Source organism: Lactuca virosa, chromosome 1, assembly GCF_052849685.1.
Source record: "Lactuca virosa cultivar CGN04683 chromosome 1, Lactuca_virosa_CGN04683_v6, whole genome shotgun sequence".
Taxonomy (NCBI): domain Eukaryota; kingdom Viridiplantae; phylum Streptophyta; class Magnoliopsida; order Asterales; family Asteraceae; genus Lactuca; species Lactuca virosa.
The window spans coordinates 202,899,566-202,919,611 of NC_136426.1; the positions used below are offsets into that span (position 1 = coordinate 202,899,566).

The 20,046-nt window shown below is 37.7% G+C and overlaps 1 non-coding gene and 1 pseudogene across 1 annotated transcript; both read left to right on the top strand.

Moving 5' to 3' along the window:
* Positions 1–13,848: 13,848 nt before the first annotated feature.
* TRNAF-GAA (transfer RNA phenylalanine (anticodon GAA)) lies at positions 13,849–13,921 on the top strand. Its single transcript has one exon. It is a non-coding gene; the product is annotated as a tRNA-Phe (tRNA).
* Positions 13,922–18,415: 4,494 nt separating this feature from the next.
* On the top strand, positions 18,416–19,532 carry LOC145126643 (scopoletin glucosyltransferase-like; annotated as a pseudogene).
* The last annotated feature ends 514 nt before the right edge of the window (positions 19,533–20,046 follow it).

Here is a 20,046-nt window from a genome sequence, read left to right on the forward strand (position 1 = left end):
CTTGGAAGCAGGTAAAGGCTTGGTAAACATGTCAGCAAATTGCATTGCTGATCGAATTGGTAACAATTTGATAGTTTTATTCACTACTTTTTCCCACACGAAGTGACAATCAACTTCAATATGTTTCGTACGCTCGTGAAAGGTTGGATTTGTTGCAATCTGAACAGTTGCATCATTATCACAGAAAAGAAGAGCTGAATCTTTAATTTTGACATCAAAATCTTGTAACAATTGCTTCAGCCAAACTAATTCAGATGTGGTCATTGCCATAGCACGATATTCTGCTTCAGCAAAAGATCTGGAAACAGTGGATTGCTTCTTTGACTTCCACGAAATCAATGAGTTGCCAAGAAAAATGCAGAACCCTATGATTGACCTTCTCGAATCCTTGCATTTTGCCCAATCAGAATCACAAAATCCTTTCAATTGAAGTTTGGATGTAGATGGGAAGAAAATGCCTTGACCAGGAGACATTTTTAAGTACTTCAACAAATGACAAGCAGCATTGTAGTGTTCGATGGTTGGTTTTGAAATGTATTGGATAACTGTTGAACTGCATAGGATATGTCAGGTATGGTGATATTGAGATATAATAAACGACCAATTAATCTTCGATATTGAGAAGGATCTTTATAAACTCTTGACCCTTTGAAGACAATTGTGATCTAGGCTCCATAGGGGTATTTTTGGTTTTTGCAGCTAATAATCTGGCATCCTTAATCAATTGTAATGTGTAATTACGTTGAGAAACCATTATACCTTCCTTTGACCTAGCAAATTCTAATCCAAGGAAATATCCCAAACTTCCTAAATCTTTGAGTTTGAACTCTTGTCTTAGCTTTTCTTTTATGAGATTTATACCAGATTGAGATGAACCTGTAATGATAATATCATCAACATACACCAATAAAGCAACCTAGTCATCTCCTTTACCCTTATGAAACAAAGAGTAATCAGACTTTGATTGAACAAAACCAGAACTGAGCATAAATTGAGAAAATCTTTCAAACCGTTGTCTAGAAGCTTGTTTAAGACCATATATTGATTTGTTCAATTTGCATACTAATCTTGATGAACGTTTCTGTTCTTGATTGTTAACATGAAGACCAGGTGGAAGATCCATGAATACTTCCTCATGTAATTCACCATTGAGGAAAGCATTGTTGACATCTAATTGAACCATGTTCCACTTTTTAATGGCTGCAATAGCTAAAAGCATCTTAACAGTTACTAGCTTCGACACTGGAGAATAAGTTTCAAAATAATCAATTCATTCTTTTTGGTTAAAACCTTTGGCCACCAATCTTGCCTTATATCTTCAATCTTCCCATCACTACCATGTTTGATCTTATATACCCGCCTGCAACCCACAGTATTCTTGTTTGCTGGTAATGGAACATTGTTCCATGTGTGATTAGCTTTCATTGCCTCTAACTCAGAATACATGGCATTACACCATTCTGGATATTTGGATGCTTGATTATAATGTTTGGGTTTAAATGTAGCAGAAATAGACATAGCAAAAACACGATGTCTGGTTGAAAGTTTTTCATAAGAAAGAACTTTACGTAACGAATGTGCGTTATTAGAATTGGTAACAGCATTACAATGAAAATCTCTAAAATAAGAAGGAGGTTGATGTATACGAGTAGACCTCCTTAAAACATTATCTTGAGATACATTTGATGGATCATCATGTACAGGAATTGAAGTGTCAACTTGTGGAACTAAATTGTCAACAATGTCATTATCAGCAAAGGGGTATGGAAGGGCAATTTTGTCAAAAACATCTTGACATGAGTTTTTAGAGTAATTTTGAAAGGGAAAGATATTCTCATGAAAAACAAAATCTCTTGAATAAAAAATCTTCTTTATATTGAAATCAAGAAATTTATAAGCCTTCATATTTGGAGGATACCCAAGAAAAACACACATCTTTGCTCTTGGTTCAAATTTGAGACGATTAGTTGTTAATGTTGAAGCAAATGCTAAACAGCCAAAGGTTCTAAGAGAAGAGTATTCGGGATTGAAACCATGTAATCTGAGATATGGTGAATCATTATGAAGAATCTTAGAAGGAATTCTGTTGATGAGATATGCAGCTGTAAGAACAGATTCGCCCTAAAAATTAATTGGAAGATGTGACTGGAACATTAAAGACCTTGCAACATTTAATAGATGTTGATGCTTCCTTTCAACTACAGAATTTTGTTGAGATCTTGCAACACATGATTTTTGATGTTCAATCCCTTTTTCAACCGTTGAAAAAATTCTGGAACTCCAACTCTTTGGCATTATCAGATCTAAAAACCTTTATCTTTTTGTTGAATTGAGTTAAAATGAATGGATAGAACTTTGGGATTATTTCTTGAATGTCTGACTTTTGTTTTAAAAGAAATATCCATGTATTTCTGCTGTGATCATCAACCAAAGTTGCAAAATATGTAACATCCGGATATCCAGGGACATTATCGTGTATGTTAATCTTGAGATTTAAGGAGGGACTCGATGAGTTGAGGGACCAACTCGTCGAGTCGAGTCGAGTTAATCGCGTGAATTTAATGAATAGACTCGACGAGTCAGAGGAGGGACTCGCCGAGTAGGTGCTGGGCAGAGAAACCCTAATTTCCCGAGTTTGAGACCTATTTAAAGGAACTTATAGCCTCATTTGCGGCTACCCTTCCTTGAGAGCAAACCCTAAACATGTATAGAGAGCCATGAGAGTCTTAGAAGCTAAAACTTGGAGTAAACTAGTTCATCTCTTGAGGAGAAGAGGAGATCACCCATCAAGGGAGCTAGAGAATCAGTGGATCTGGTGTAACTTCGTGCAAGGGCTTGAGTAAGAGGTAAAAGCTTGCACCTTTCTTGTTGTTTTGCTTAGATCTTGTAGATATGGAAGATTAGGGTTTCTTCCACCATTGTTGGGACTTTGTATGCATAAGGTCTCTCGTGAGGCCTAGACTTCAGATCTGGACCTTGTGAGGTCCAGAGAGTCCAAAGATTATAGCTTTAGTTAACCATAGAAGAGTTATTGTGGTTAATCATCCTCGTTAGAGTTATATTGGCATTATGAGCTTTATATGCCATGTTTAAACGTAAAGCTTGCAGCTTTACGTGACATTCGACCCTCAGGATGGTAGATCTAGTGTTTGGGGTGATGGATCTGCCTTAAATCGTCTGAATGAACATTTGGTCTGAATGAACTCGCCGAGTCGATGAGCCGACTCGACGAGTTGGTTAGGGTTTGTCCCGAGGAACCGAATCAGGCGATAGCTCGACGAGTTGGGGGTCAACTCGACGAGCTGAGCTGGACTGGCACGAGATTTCTGAGGAAAGTAAGTGGACTCGACGAGTCGCAAGGGTGCACTCGGCGAGTCGGGTCAAACATGGACTGTTGACTCGAGTTTGACTTCTGTTGACTTTGGGGCTTGGATCAACATAAGTAGTAGAGACCATGGAGGGGTAAAATGGTCTTTTATCCACTTCAAAGAGTTAAAGAGAGGAAGAATAGCCTTCGGTCATTAGAGTTGTGATTAGAGTATCACTTAGAGATATTCATCCCTTGTGTCAGGTGGAGGCTAGTTCGAGATTTGAGAGCGGGGTCTTTACTTGCTGCTGGTCAGGTGAGTCTTCTCACTATACTTTACCTTGAGTGGTAATTAGAGTTATGTGACAGAGTATCTTGTATGCTATGTATGTGATGTGTTGCACTGCATTATTTCTATGTGATTTATGCTGTGTGTATTCCAGAGTTTACAGAGTTAGGACCGGAAGGTCCACAAAGTTAGGACCAGGGGTCCACAGAGTTAGGACCAGACGGTCCACAGAGTTAGGGCCAGTAGGCCCACAGAGTTATAGCCTCGAGTGGCTAATATATGTTATACGTGGTATTTTGGGGAACTCACTAAGCTTTATGCTTACAGTGTTATGTGTTATGTGTTTTAGGTTTTCTCAGGATCGCGGGACGGCACCGACTTGATTGTACACACCAGAGAAAGAGTTGCATTTTGAGGATCCTGGATTATTAATGGAGTTGTGTTTGTATTTTGAATAAACAAGATTTCTATACAATATGTTATGAAAAGTATGCGATTTTGAAATGAAAAATCTATTTGAAAAATTACGGTGTTACAAGTTGGTATCAGAGCCTTGGTTTGAGGGATTCGGATGCACCTTCGGGCGTATCTGAACTCAAACTGAGGATTTGAGGAAATTGTTCATAAAAGAAACAATTTTTCTAAAAAGAGTAAAAGATTTTTGAGAAAATCAGAACAGAGCAGTGTGTACGATTAGCCAGCGCCCAAACGGTGATTTCCCAAAATACCCTTACATTATGTGTTATGAGATACTATGTGATATGCTATGCATGCTAGAGATAGGCTAGGTATTTCATATTTAGGACTAGAGTGGCCTGATTTGTGATGCCTTAGCCTAGGAGTTGCTGTTATATGTGATGTGCCTCGGGTACGTGCTGAGTATGAGTATCCAGCAGGAATCCTTTTAAAGAGGGATCTGAGTAGAGGAGTAATCTAGGAGAGATACCTAGATGAGCATATGAGGAGCCTACGGAGAGAGTAGTCAGATGCCCGCATGGGGTAAAGTTGCTTGAGTTCGGTGATATCTTTTGAGTATGAGGAGAGCAAGTGGGTAATAACCTAGAGTGGTTTTACATGTTGGTAGAGGTTATTCGATGCCCGAATGCTGCTTGCTTTGTGCTTTGTGGAACTCTTGATGGTGGGAGTCACCTACTAAGTGAATATGGCGATATTCAGGAGGTAGGTGGCTGGTATCATAAGGAGTTCTTCAGCAGCTGATGGCGGAGAAGTGTGAGAACCTAGGAAGAGCCTAGGAAAGGGTGACCCTAGTCAGATGAGTACGTTGACAGAGTAGAGCATTTCGCAGAGGAGCGAACACACGTGACAGGATTGGTGATCGAGAAGGTTGAGCAGCTACTTAGGAACTCAGGGATGGTCCGTGCAGAAAGTATGAGTAGATGTGGCAGGTAGTATGGGCCCGTACTACTGAAAGCAGAGGACCCATACTCGATACAGGGAACATTCCGGAGGATCTAAGTAGCAGATCGAGAGGTGATTTCATGGTTCGAGTACCATGATTTGTAGCAGATCGAGAGGTGATGTCATGGTTCGAGTACCATGATTTGTAGCAGATCGAGAGGTGATGTCATGGTTCGAGTACCATGATTTGTAGCAGATCGAGAGGTGATGTCATGGTTCGAATACCATGATTCGTAGCGGATTAAGAAGAGATAACATGGTTCGGGTACCATGATTCATAGCAGATCGAGAGGTGGCCACATGGTTCGAGTACCATGACCCGTGGCAGTTAGTGTTATTGGTTCTACCAGTTATTCCGTGGTGATTGGTTAGACTGAGATCAGAGGTGAAAGAGTATGGGGCTAGAGGGCCATGAGGAACGAGTTTTAGTGAAGCATCCCTTAAAAGGGAAATCGAGTTAGCTCCGAGGGATTGTTGGTGAAATGCCAATTGGAGTCGCAAGACTCAAGAATAAGTAGAGATGGCGGTTATGGAGGATTCCGGCATGAGTTGAGCAATCAGCCAATGGTGGAGATGTCATTTCTGTGACCTGAGCGGTGTTATTTCTGTTCCTGTGAGAAACAGGAGGGGTATTAAGATTTTCGGTTTCCAAGGTTGGGGGTGAGCCCTGTGGGGTAGCTTTGGTTACGATCTTTCATCAGAGTATTTGGGCAGTATGTCTGCCGAGAGGTAATGTTAGAGCATGAGTAGGTTATCAGCGGAGACTGAGATGATTAAGGACAAGGATACACCCTATTTGAGCATAGTAGGGCATGTATTAGCTGCAGCAGCAGACGATCAAGAAGAGGATATTGGAGCGGTGGCTCTTATTATCTATGATGAGTATCGAGTGTGGTAATGAGGACTCCACTCTTATTACAACCCACATGATGGAACGTGGTTGAAGAGTCAAGGATGAGGAAAATGTTAGTTCGTTATTTCAGACTGAGAGTCAGGGTTGCGACTGGACAGTTGAGATGTCCGGTAGTGGGACGGTATGAGATTCCGAATGACTAGAGGAAGTCATGATGAGAAGTTTCTGAGGATTTCATCGGAGATTCGGGGTATTTGGAATTGCTCGACCTCCATCGGGGGGATTATCAAGCATTGCGTATCACCTTCCAAGAGTAGGTGCGATGTTATTGGTAAAAACAGTATGTGTGCTAGATGGTTGGCGAACCAATTGGTGATGGTTCGAACCCTGAGTGGGGGAGGACCGGGTACTTTTGAGGAGATCAGAGATTTGTTCAAGAACGGTTAGAGAACTGGATAAAGAGGCCTGCGGTGCGGATTCTTGAGACCAGGGTTATTGGTGGTCAAGGAGAGGTGCAGAGTGAGATAGTGCATGTGGTACGTGTTTAAGAAAGGATGAGTGTCTCTACGGCAAGTGGCCGTTGGTCGGAGACCTTATGATGGTTAGGAATCCTTCAAGGTTAAATGGTGAATTCGAGGTGGTTGGCTTGTGAGGGTAGTTCGGCAGTTTGAGAATTCCTGGATCAGAGTATGGGCTATTATATGCAGTATGGGAAAGGAAGAAGTTGTTTGGGCAACCAACTTTAGGGTCGTTAAGAGTATTCTTGCATGAGTTTTGAGCAATAGAGGAGGAAGTTTCGGATTGTCATCTTCGTGTTCTGAGTCGTTGGCAATTTCTCCGTGTTTTAAATTGGGAGATGGAGTATTCAGGGGTTACAAGTGGCACGAGAGAAAGACCGGTTGCGAGGTTCCGAGGAAGCAATACGGTATCTGAGTATGATGCCATGAGTATAAGATTAGTGGTAGAGCCAAGACACTGCGAGGCGTTGTGATGATATTCCGGGGTATCCGAGTTTAATGTCCAAAAATCTCGGATTATTTTGAGTTTGAGTTTGAGAAGACGAGTGGTGTATCGAGTGTCTATGGTTCCGGTGGGGACCCTTCAGATAATTGACATCAAATGGATTTATTGAGAATGTGAATTGCAGCGAGAAAAAGAGGTTTTGTCACGACGGTGGTCGTCCGAAGTAGTGATGCTTAGCCCGGATGGGTGTGTGTGTACCTATCTATGCTAGGTCGCAGAGCATGAGTTAATGATCGCAGTATGGTGTCAACCTGAGGATGAGATTGTGAAGTGGTAAGAATAAGTGCGGTAAGACTGCAGGGAGCTACAGTTTCAATGAGTCAGTGCAGAGGGTGTGGTGATGCTACGGGGAGCCGTAGTACTCACCAGTCAGCGAGAGGGTGTTGTGATACTGCGGGGAGCCGTAGTACTCACCAGTCAGCGAGAGGGTGTTGTGATACTGCGGGGAGCCGTAGTACTCACCAGTCAGCGAGAGGGTGTTGTGATACTGCGGGGAGCCGTAGTACTCACCAGTCAGCGAGAGGGTGTTGTGATACTGCAGGGAGCCATAGTACTCACCAGTCAGCGAGAGGGTGTTGTGATACTGCGGGGAGCCGTAGTACTCACCAGTCAGCGAGAGGGTGTTGTGATACTGCGGGGAGCCGTAGTACTCACCAGTCAGCGAGAGGGTGTTGTGATACTGCGGGGAGCCGTAGTACTCACCAGTCAGCGAGAGGGTGTTGTGATACTGCGGGGAGCCGTAGTACTCACTAGTCAGCGATAGGGTGTTGTGATACTGTGGGGAGTCGTAGTAACCACTAGTCAGTAAGACGACGTCACGGTGCGGCAGGGAGCCGCGTTATTTGTTGACCAGAGCATGACGTAGGAGAGTTCTTAGGCTTGAGTAGCCTTATTTGGGTTGAGTATTTGGGAGCCTGAGGGCCAGATCAGGAAAGAGACGGAGGTCTCTATGTTTGTGGAGAAACGTTATACTCTGAATTGAGTTGTGGTTGTCGCAACCCAAGGGAATTGGAGATGCGGTTTACGCATGAGTTACGGGTCAGGAGTCATGAGTTGAGTGGTTCGTTGGGACGAGCGGTTTCAATTCTGTGCCGGATCAGACTCTTGAGTTGAGTTCGATTCTAGTGGTGTATTGAGTAGACGGAATGAAATTCCAGATTCAGAGATGCACATCATTTGGAAGGGGTATTGTTCCATCTGGTGTCTTAAACCGGAGTGGGTCAATTCGTTGGTATGAGAAAACCGCGAAACACATGGAACTAATGAGTAGTAGACGGCAGAGGTCGAGAGCGAGTCGAATTTCGTACTCGCTTGAGGTGAAGCGAACTTCGTGACTCGTGTGTCACACAGAGCCGAGATAGTTGCATTGATAAGGAAGTCAATGAGGCGTGTAGGTACACGCAATGGGTAACCTTTGGAGGTTCACTTGCTGGGTCGGGAGATGACCTGGCACTCAGTCTTGAAAGGGATATTGAGAAGGGAGCTGAGGTTTATGCTTGTCAGATGTCGGAGGACGCTTCTGAACAAGCATAGTCATTGTTCGTGTCTGAGGACAGGGTGTTGAGGGTTCGTTGTTCAGAGGGGTTGTGATTGCAGCACGGTGGATGAGTCCCTGGTGTGATGTGATCCTTCCATTCCTTGGTATATGATCTGGATTGTTTATCATGTCTGGGACGAGTGATCGGTAGCCAGTTTTGGGCATGGACTTGTTTTATCGGTTCCCACTAGAGAATCAGAGGGGCAGTGAGCTATCGGGGTTTGTTATTCGAGGAGCGAATAACATGGTGACATCTGGAGAGGGCGGTCTGGCTGTGTGTCAGGCTACTAGAGTTCCAGATTCTTGAGAGTCAGAAGGGGTAGCATAGTGGCAGATGGGTCTGTCCTTTTTCCAGGGAGGAATTCCTGTTGGATTCAGGTGTCCAGAGAGGAAGAAAATGGTGTGGTATGAGACCCTTTCGATGGTGCTGTTTTGTTAATGAATTGGATCTATATGTGGTGGAGGAGCGATTTCGAGGGCGAAATCTAATTCAAGTGGGGGAGAATTGTAACATCCGGATTTCCAGGGACATTATCGTGTATGTTAATCTTGAGATTTAAGGAGGGACTCGACGAGTTGAGGGACCAACTCGCCGAGTCGAGTCGAGTTAATCGCGTGAATTTAATGAATGGACTCGACGAGTCAGAGGAGGGACTCGTCGAGTAGGTGATGGGCAGAGAAACCCTAATTTCCCGAGTTTGAGACTTATTTAAAGGAACTTATAGCCTCATTTGCGGCTATCCTTCCTTGAGAGCAAACCCTAAACATGTATAGAGAGCCATGAGAGTCTTAGAAGCTAAAACTTGGAGTAAACTAGTGCATCTCTTGAGGAGAAGAGGAGATCACCCATCAAGGGAGCTAGAGAATCAGTGGATCTGGTGTAACTTCGTGCAAGGGCTTGAGTAAGAGGTAAAAGCTTGCACCTTTCTTGTTGTTTTGCTTAGATCTTGTAGATATGGAAGATTAGGGTTTCTTCCACCATTGTTGGGACTTTGTATGCATAAGGTCTCTCGTGAGGCCTAGACTTCAGATCTGGACCTTGTGAGGTCCAGAGAGTCCAAAGATTATAGCTTTAGTTAACCATAGAAGAGTTATTGTGGTTAATCATCCTTGTTAGAGTTATATTGGCATTATGAGCTTTATATGCCATGTTTAAACGTAAAGCTTGCAGCTTTACGTGACATTCAACCCTCAGGATGGTAGATCTAGTGTTTGGGGTGATGGATCTGCCTTAAATCGTCTGAATGAACATTTGGTCTGAATGAACTCGCTGAGTCGATGTGCCGACTCGACGAGTTGGTTAGGGTTTATCCCGAGGAACCGAATCAGGCGATAGCTCGACGAGTTGGGGGTCAACTCGACGAGCTGAGCTGGACTAGCACGAGATTTCTGAGGAAAGTAAGTGGATTCGACGAGTCGCAAGGGTGCACTCGGCGAGTCGGGTCAAACATGGACTGTTGACTCGAGTTTGACTTCTGTTGACTTTGGGGCTTGGATCAACATAAGTAGTAGAGACCATGGAGGGGTAAAATGGTCTTTTATCCACTTCTAAGAGTTAAAGAGAGGAAGAATAGCCTTCGGTCATTAGAGTTGTGATTAGAGTATCACTTAGAGATATTCATCCCTTGTGTTAGGTGGAGGCTAGTTCGAGATTCGAGAGCGGGGTCTTTACTTGCTGCTGGTCAGGTGAATCTTCTCACTATACGTTACCTTGAGTGGTAATTAGAGTTATGTGACAGAGTATCTTGTATGTTATGTATGTGATGTGTTGCACTGCATTATTTCTATGTGATTTATGCTGTGTGTATTCCAGAGTTTACAGAGTTAGGACCGGAAGGTCCACAGAGTTAGGACCAGGGGTCCACAGAGTTAGGACCAGACGGTCCATAGAGTTAGGGCCAGTAGGCCCACAGAGTTATAGCCTCGAGTAGCTAATATGTGTTATACGTGGTATTTTGGGGAACTCGCTAAGCTTTATGCTTACAGTGTTATGTGTTATGTGTTTCAGGTAGCTTTATGCTTACAGTGTTATGTGTTATGTGTTTCAGGTTTTCTCAGGATCGCGGGACGGCACCGACTTGATTGTACATACCAGAGAAAGAGTTGCATTTTGAGGATCCTGGATTATTAATGGAGTTGTGTTTGTATTTTGAATAAACGAGATTTCTATACAATATGTTATGAAAAGTATGCGATTTTGAAATGAAAAATCTGTTTGAAAAATTACGGTGTTACAAAATATCTATGTCCAGTGTGTGTAACATTTTGATAAGGCCCCCATATATCACAATGAACTAAGGAAAAATTCTCATCACAAATGTGATTCATGGAATTAAAAGGAAGTTGTTTCTGTTTAGCCAAGGGGCAAATTGGACAATAATTGTCATTTTAATTAGTAGAAACAGAAACATTCAAAAGTTCTTTAATAGGAATCAAATATTTATTGGATGGATGACCTAATCGTTTATGTCATACTTGTAAAGAAACATTACTAATCCTTGATGTAGTAAACTGAGATTCTTCCTTCTTGACTCCACAATTTCCCATGACATATAATCCTTCATCGATTTCAGCCTTGCCAATCATCTTCATTTCCTTGATATTCTGAATCATTGCATGATTACAAGTGAAATATACTATAAATCTTTGTGTTCTAGTAAGTGCACTGATTGATATAAGGTGCATATCAAAATCAGGAACATACAACACATTTTGAAGAGTGATTATAGGATCTAACTTCACATCACCAACAAGATGAACAGGTAAAGTAACTTTGTTCGGAAGAGTTATTGTATGTCTATACACCTTCCTTTTGTTGTGAAAAAGAGTTATATCATGGCACACATGTTGAGAAGCCCCTGAATCAAGAATCCACAAAGAGAATTTGGAACCATGTATAATTGAGAGAGAATAATGTTTACTTGTAGTGGTCTCTTCATTAGGATTAACAGAATTCATGTGAGAAGATAGAGCATACATGATTTGTTGACATTGCTCTTGAGAAAATCCTTTGAACATGTTGTTAAGACCATCATTAATGGAGGAAGAATTGTTGTTATTTGATGATTGATCATTGGTGATAGCAGCAGCTGTGAAATTAGACTTTGATTTTGGTTTATATCCTGGGGGATAACCATGAATCTTATAACACTTGTCAATAGTATGCTCCTGAAACTTGCAATGAGTACAATATGGCATTTCTTGCTTGAAGATCTGGTAACATTGTTGTTATTCTTACGAGTTGAACTTAAACTTTGATTAGTTCTAGCAAGGAAGGCCACACTTTGTTGAGATTCATTGATAATGGATTTTTTATTTTCTTCTCGAGCAACCAACGAGAAAACACGATTAATGGAGGGAAGAGGATCCATAAGGAGGATCTGACCTCTAGTTTGAGAAAAAGAGTCATTCAATCCCATTAATAAATTCATGATGTACTCTGTTTGAAAATACTTCTCGATCTCTTGAACTCCATTACAATCACATTTGTTACAAGTACATTGAGGCCTGAAATTGACCAATTCTTCAGTAAGAGACTTCAATTTAGTAAAGCAAACACCAATTGAGTCTTGATTTTGATTCAAATTGACGATCTCTCTCCTGATTTGAAAAATTCTCGGACCATTACTCTGTTGGAAGCGTTCCTGTAAATCCTTCCAGATATCGTGAGCATTTTCAGTGAACATGATACTTGTAGATATCTCTTTGGATACAGAATTCAAGATCCAAGATATAACAAGTTTGTTGTTCCTTATCCAAGCACTGTAATTAGGATCACCATTGTTGGGCTTCGGAAGAGTTCCATCAATGAATCCAGTTTTGTTTTTTACAGGTAATGCTATTTGCATAGCCTGACTCCATGAATTGTAATTATCACCGGTTAAAAGTTGTGATACAAGAATGAATCCAGGGCTCTCAGAATGCTGTAAGTAGTATGGATGCATCCGATCATCAATCGGAGCAATTGGATGAGAATTAGATGTTGAAGACATGATTTCAGATCAAGATGAAATGAATCGATAGATACAAATTCACAAGAACAATTTGTGAATCGAGAAATCAAAGAAATATAATTCACAAGAACAATTTGTGAATTGAGAATTCAAGGAAATAGAATCAACGAAGACGACCTTACAAAATAAGAATGAATGATTGATTCAGATCAAGGAACAAATGAATTGAAAGCGGAAATTTGAGCGTTTCTATGCTCTGATACCATGTTACATCTTTATACATGAGGGAAAAGAAAAACGATTCTAACTACTAAACAGATTCTAACTGGCTATCTATTATAAAATTACAATAATACCCTTATAGTTTATCTCCAATAAAAACCTCAAAGTTCAATTTCAAATTTACAAATATTAAGACGATTGTTCAACTAAAAAAAGAAAAACAAAAGTTGATAATTTGGTTTGTTCAATAAAAGAGAAAGAAGAGTTGATAATGTGCCTTGGTAACCCATCTTCAATACTTTTTTTTACAATGGGTTAATTGGTTGTTAAATGCTTTATAATATGGTATGTATAATCTAAATGTTTTATATATACGATCTTATAAAACACAAATATTATAAACATCTTTTCAATTATAAAATCATATTTTTTTGTCTTCCCACCTATGTGGGACAAACCAAAACCCATTTTAAGTTGATAAAGACCACATTCAACCTATTTTTTTGAAAGTATGGTATAAATGATTTATTAGGAATGACATCTTGAACAATGCACAACTATAAAAATTGTTAACACGATGTTGATATATTATAACCCAAATCAATCTATTTATAAGTAATTGGATCTCGATTCTCACTTGTTTCCAGTTAAATAACACACCTTACATTAAGTTTTAAGAACAATAAGTTATTTGATTCTCTTTATTTTGTTTTCCTGCATAAGCCTAAAAGTCAAACAGAAGAAGCTGTTTCACATTCATGGGAATCATATATTGTTGCAATCCATTGTACAAAATGTTTGAAAATATGCTTGAAATTCTGTTGGATGATAAAGATCCCAAAACAGATGGCTCCTCATGTTCGAGCAATAGCTAGATGTAGATCACATTATCAACATACATATTATATTTACACTTTTTAAGATATTTGCAATGCCATTATATGATATATAATAGATATGTGCATGCCATATGGCACATCGGCATATAGGTTCCCAATCCCACAATAAGCTTCTTTTATCTCTATAAAACTTCAAATTCAACCATTTTAGTTTCTTTATTTTGCAAAAATAATTATCGTGGTTTGAGAAAAAATTAGAGGTGCAAACTGCCAACACCCAAAAAGACTGTTATGGTCAAAGTAGTCCAAGAAAGCCCATTATCCAATTCGATCCAATCAAAAATAGTTATCTTCCGAATTATTTTGACATTGTATTTATAAGATTATTTGGTAAAGTGAACAGTAAGCGGGGATAGCTCAGTTGGGAGAGCGTCAGACTGAAGATCTGAAGGTCAGGTGTTCGATCCACCTTCACCGCATTTTATTTACTTTTTATTGTATATTTTGATTATTGTTGGTGTTGCCTTGCCGATCATTATATTGGCGATGTTTGTAAATGCCATCTTTTTCGTTGCCAGTGAAAAATAGCATTTATCTTAATGAGGGAGGATATAATTTAGTTTCGATTATTAATTAAATAATATGTAGTGTAAATGAATTATAAGTATCTTTGAAATGATAAAATGATTTGATGTTTTCTAAACTAATGCTTTTTAAACAATTAAATGAGCAAAGTTTAGTTCTATTAATGAATTTATTTTCAAGTTAAACAACATATGGTACATCAGATTTCAGTAAATACATTTTCCTTCGCAATAGAGCTGATGGTTTCCTTAAAGACAGAATATTAACCTATATATTATACTTATCCTCTTTCAGGTATTTGCAATGCCATTATATAATTTATAATAGAAAGATAACTAATGAAAAAGATCCAATTATTTTCTTTTCTTTCGATCTTATTTTCTGGTTTCAATTATAAGTAACTTTGAAAACGTTGTACTAAATATTTGTTAAATTTAATGGAACATGACGTTTTACTTCTAGCCTCCCAATTCTTATTTAGTAATAGTATGCAATAATTAATTTTTAGCATTCTATATTTTCATTTATAACTAAATAATGATAAACTAATTATACATAGGAGTAAATAAACTTTGCAGCTTCTAAACATACTCCAGAAACCAAAGAAATTCAACTATAACATAGATCTTTTCATTTGTACTCAATGGGTTTTTCTGGTAACCTATCAAAAAAAAGCTCAAAGTTATACTCCAAATTTACAAATATTAAGACAATTAGATGCCGGTATGTTTAATTTAAAAAAAAAAAAAAAATTGATAATTTGGTTTGTTCAATTAAATAAAAAAAAGAAAGAAGAGTCGATAATGTGATGTCTTGTGATAACCTATCTTCAAATATCTTTTTGACAACTGCCGTAAATGAAAAACCTCAAAAACAGTTGATAATGAAATTTACATGTCCATTTTGCAGCATAAGCCAATGCATTAGTTTTATGAAATTTATAAGCAAAACACATGCTATACAAGCTTAATTTCTGATGTAACTAACTACCTCAAATAATTGCCACATATGACCCTGAACCATTTACCGAATACCTCTTTGTTTATGAAATGCCTCATCAGCAAAACCTAAAACGCAAAAAAAAATCCAAAAAAAAAAAACAAAACCTAAAAAAACAAAGTCAAACACTAGATCAAGTAAAACATGTTTAAGATCCATCCCAAAAAGAACATGTAGATCCACACCCAAATGGGTTCATCGGTTGTTCATTAATCATTGAATAACGATATTGATTGGTATGCACATTAAATTTCTACTCTATGTTTTGTAATTGGGATTACTTAAAAATAAATATTTTTGGAATAAATGCTTTATAATATACTATATATATAACATTAACTATATAAATTATAAGCATTTTTTTGCTTATAAACTCGCATTCTTTTCTATTTCCACCTATGTGGGACAAACTAAAACTCATTTTGAGTTAATAAAGACACACACATATTTTCTTAAAAGTTAAAAGTATAGAATAAATGATTTATTAGGGATGGCATCTTGAGCAATGCAGGTGTAACGCTTGTTTAACCTGATGATGATATATTATAACCCAATTCGATCTATTTATAAGTAAATTGGTCGAACTTCTCACTTGTTTCCGGTTAAATAACCCACCTTATATTAAATTTTAAGAACAAGTTATTTGATTCTTTTTATTTTGTTTACCTAAATGAGCCTATAAGTCAAACAGCAAGAAGCTGCTTCACATTCAAGGGAATCATATATTGTTGTGATCCATTGTACAAAATGTTTGAAAATATGCTGTTGCTTCTGTTGGATGATAAATATCTCAAAACACATGGTTCCTCCTGTCAACGTACATATTATATTTATTCAATTATCCTTTTTCAAGTACTTGCAACGCCATTATATTATTCGATATAAAATATCTAAAATGGCAAGACCTAGATATCATAACGCATGGTACATTCGCATCCCGAGCCCACAACAAACATCTTGTCTCTATAAACTCTTAAATCAACACACTGTATTATCATCATCATCATCATCATTTCTTTCTTTTGCAAAAATAGTTATTGCAGTTTGTAATACTAGAGGTGCAGACAACCGACAGTCCCACACCCAAAACGTCTTTTATGGTCAAAGTCAGTACCAGCTTGGTCCGATCCAAAGGCATGAAGAATAGGACTCACGAGTCACGGACTCGACCTTTCCATGGTCTATGCTCTACTCGGTAAGATCCCGCAAAAATTATTAATGAAAAAAAAATAATAACCTTAGAATGAGGAAAAGAAAAAAAAACTGGCCAAACCATTCTTGTCCAAAAAGTTTCTAGCTTGTTTCCAACTTCTTTGGTGACCATCTTGGTTACTTCCGTGGGTTTCATTTTGCTCCTAGCCTCCCAATACTTATTTATACACATGAACAAACAGGTTTTTTTTTCCAAACCGGTTCCGTTCAAATCAAACAAGTGAACACCAAGACTAAACTGGTTCTGTCTAAACCGTTCTTCATTAAAAAGATATGAACCTTTGCAAACCGGTTCAATTCGTCGCAGACCGGTTCCTCAAACCGGCTCCGAAAAAAACCTGGAGTATTAGGCTTTTTTTCATTTGGCTTTTGTTTTTAGTTAGTTTGGATACTAGATACATTGGGCTAATTATATATATATATATATATATATATATATATATATATATATATATATATAAAGTTCAATAGAGAACCATAATTATTGGCTCTCCAAGAAACCAAATTTTTTTTTTAAGTTGTAGAGCTTATTCTTTATCGAAAAAAAAAACTAAAAATATCTAAATTCATAACTTAACATTGTGAATGTTAAATATATTTTTCGGATTCACCGTGTGAATCTAGATTCACATTGTGAATTTGATGAAAAAAATAAATTTTTTTTATTGAATTTGATATCATTGGAAAAATGATAAAAAGTTATGAATTTCTGTATTTTTAGTTTTTTTTTTGATAAAAAATAAGTTCTAAAAGTTGAAAAAAAGATTGGTTCCTTTGTTAATTATGGTTCTCTATTGAACCTCACCCTATATATATATATATATATATATATATATATATATATATATATATATATATATATATATATATATATATATATATATAATTGAAAGGCTAAAGCATTAGACACATTTTTGGAGCAATTTCCATGATTTTTTTGGTTATAAAAACATAAACCATCGTCGTCGTCGTAGTCACTGTCATCATAGTCGTTGTAATTGTTGTTTGGATTTACTATTTATCCGCCATGTCGTTATGTAATGCGCTTTTAAACTCGAGCTCTTGTATGGTGAATGGTATTGATAATCCCATCATTATTTTTTCCTCATGTACTTGTTGTTCAACATTCAACGATTTGCCCTCGAGTAGCAACATTTCTTTTATCATTTCACGTCGTCTAGGTAGCATTCCAAGAAAATGCACACTTCTACCGACAAAAGGAGTGAGTTTTGTTCTTCTTGGGGAAAATAAACACTTTTACCGACAAAAGGAGTGAGTTTTGTTCTTCTTTGTGATATAACCCTGCCACTAAAAAGAATAAAGTTGATTCTGAAGATAATGTAGACACTTAGGAGCTTAGTAGATCACATGTCATGGCGGCTAGAACCGAAAATTGGGTTTACTTGTCTTTCCAGCAAGCCTTTTAATATCCAAATTCTCAAACACTTGCACACTTATATGTGCCAAAAAAATTGAAACCAATATAACTTCCGAGCTCGCTACTAGGGATGTTTAGACAACTTGTTTGGTATTTTCATTCCTCAAAGTATTATAGAGTCGAAATGTTTCATTATTTTTATAAGAAGTGGATTCGGATACCTCATATTTCGCATCATGTCATGAATGTTTGTTTTTATTAAATAAACTTCAAACAAACTTTAGAAAATTTTCTTAAATTTAGAAATTTCCTTTTATGCAAAATCTTTGTCAGCGTCCAATAAATCCAAATCGTAACAAATATTTTCAAGTAGAGTCTCAACCCCCAACATTTAGAGTCGGGTTCAAAGCGGCAATACAAGTTATAATAGGAGATGTATTTTCAAAATATTTATTTAAACTTTGATTTCATCGGTTTCACCATATTAGCAAACATTACACCTCCGATTTCAAACTCGTTTATTTTTTAACACATTAAAAAGATTTGGTTTAAAACTAAATAACTAGTAGGATAATCCCCCCCCCCTCCCCCCCCCACGCGATAAAATTTTAGTTACTTTTTTAAAAACTCCAAGCATTTCCGAAACAAGTTTGATAGTATCTCAACTCAATTCTGGATAAGTTGTAACCTAATTAGGACCTGACCAAAAGGCGTTCGCAACGGCACAAAATTTCATATAATTGTGTTATTGAGCATTAGAAGAACTATAAATATTTTGTAGCATTTGTATGAAGGGAAAATGGCGCAACTGCCCATTATGTATTTCGATTTTACCATTTCAGTCTCTAAAGCTATTTTCGTGTCCCTTAACGGCAAAGTTGATGTCGACCTTGGTCACTACAATTTAATATTAAAGCTGATGTGGCTTATGATTTGAAATTTTTTTAATAATAATAATAATAAAAGAATAATCAAAATTGAGGCCCACCATCTCTCTCTCACACACACCACCAACTACGATCACCAAATCATGCTCCATATCATCCAATTCAAAGACACAGAAGAGGGTTTACCTGCCGGAAGTGAGAACCCCGATCAACCCGTTTCTGATGAGTTCTTATCCATTTTCTTCGAAGCCATGTCCATGCTTTTGGAGCCTGTAGAACAATTTATTCGTGAATCCCACCCAAATTGCATCATTGCAGACATGTTTTATCCATGGAGTACTCTGAAATGGCTGCCAAATTCAACATTCCCATAATCGTTTTCAATGGAACTGGGTTCTTTCCACTGTGTGGCAAACGCGGTGGCACTGTTTGATCATACCAAAAATGTTTCATCTGATTCGGAGCTTTTTGTCGTCCCTCATCTTCCCCATGAGATAAAGTTCACTAGAAAGCAACTGCCTCAGTTGGACTCAGACGCGTTTAAAGGTTTCATGAAGGTGTTTATTGAAGCAATAGAAGCAGAGATAAAGAACTACGAAGTGATTTTTAATAGCTTCTATGAGCTTGAGACGGAGTACGTTCACCATTAATATTATCGTGAAGTAATGAACAGGAAAGGATGGCATATAGGACCAGTTTCGTTATGTAACAAGAACACATAAGATAAATTCAAAAGAGGGAAGAAACCAGCCATTGATGAACACAATTATCTGAAATGGTTGGAACGATTGTGAAAGTAACTCGCTCTCAAGTTTACGAGATCGCTATGGGGCTTGAAGAAGCATGCAACAAAGATTTCATTTGGGTCATCAAGAACGAACACGACCGGTGACTGCCATAATTCAGGGGTAAGTTCAAGAAATGTAAGAACGGATGGAAATGGAATTAGCAATTCCTTTAGCAGCAAGGTGGTTCCTCCGACTTTGAGAGAGAGAGAGAGAGAGAGATAGATGAGTCATCGGAGAGAGAAATGGGTCTCATCGGTTATTTTTTTGTTTTTTTAAATTGTTAATAATAAAGATATATCAAAAAATGAATAAAAATGATAAAATAGTCATTTTATGTTCATCAGGACGGTGCGAGTGAGAAAAAAAACATTACATGGATGGTCCGAGTTAATTTTTGAAAATAAAAACTAAATGCACAATTTGACGCATGAACGAGAGACGAATCGTGTAATTTACTCTTTTTCTAAATTATAATTATCAAAAGTTAAAAATTATCTAAATTTTAATACCAAGTGTACCGGTTAAGTTTTTCGATTGGTAAAAATGTTTTTTATGCATATTAGTAAATTATGGATTTTTTACAACTATAATAATTAAGACTTTTCAATTTTGTAAGAAATCAGACCAAATATTTTTTTTACATATTACAATTGTTTCGGTGTTCTAAAAAACAATATTATTGTATGAATTAAATTTGGTTTATAGTTAAATATAACAAATATCTATTATTGTGTTCGATAAATATTAATAAATTA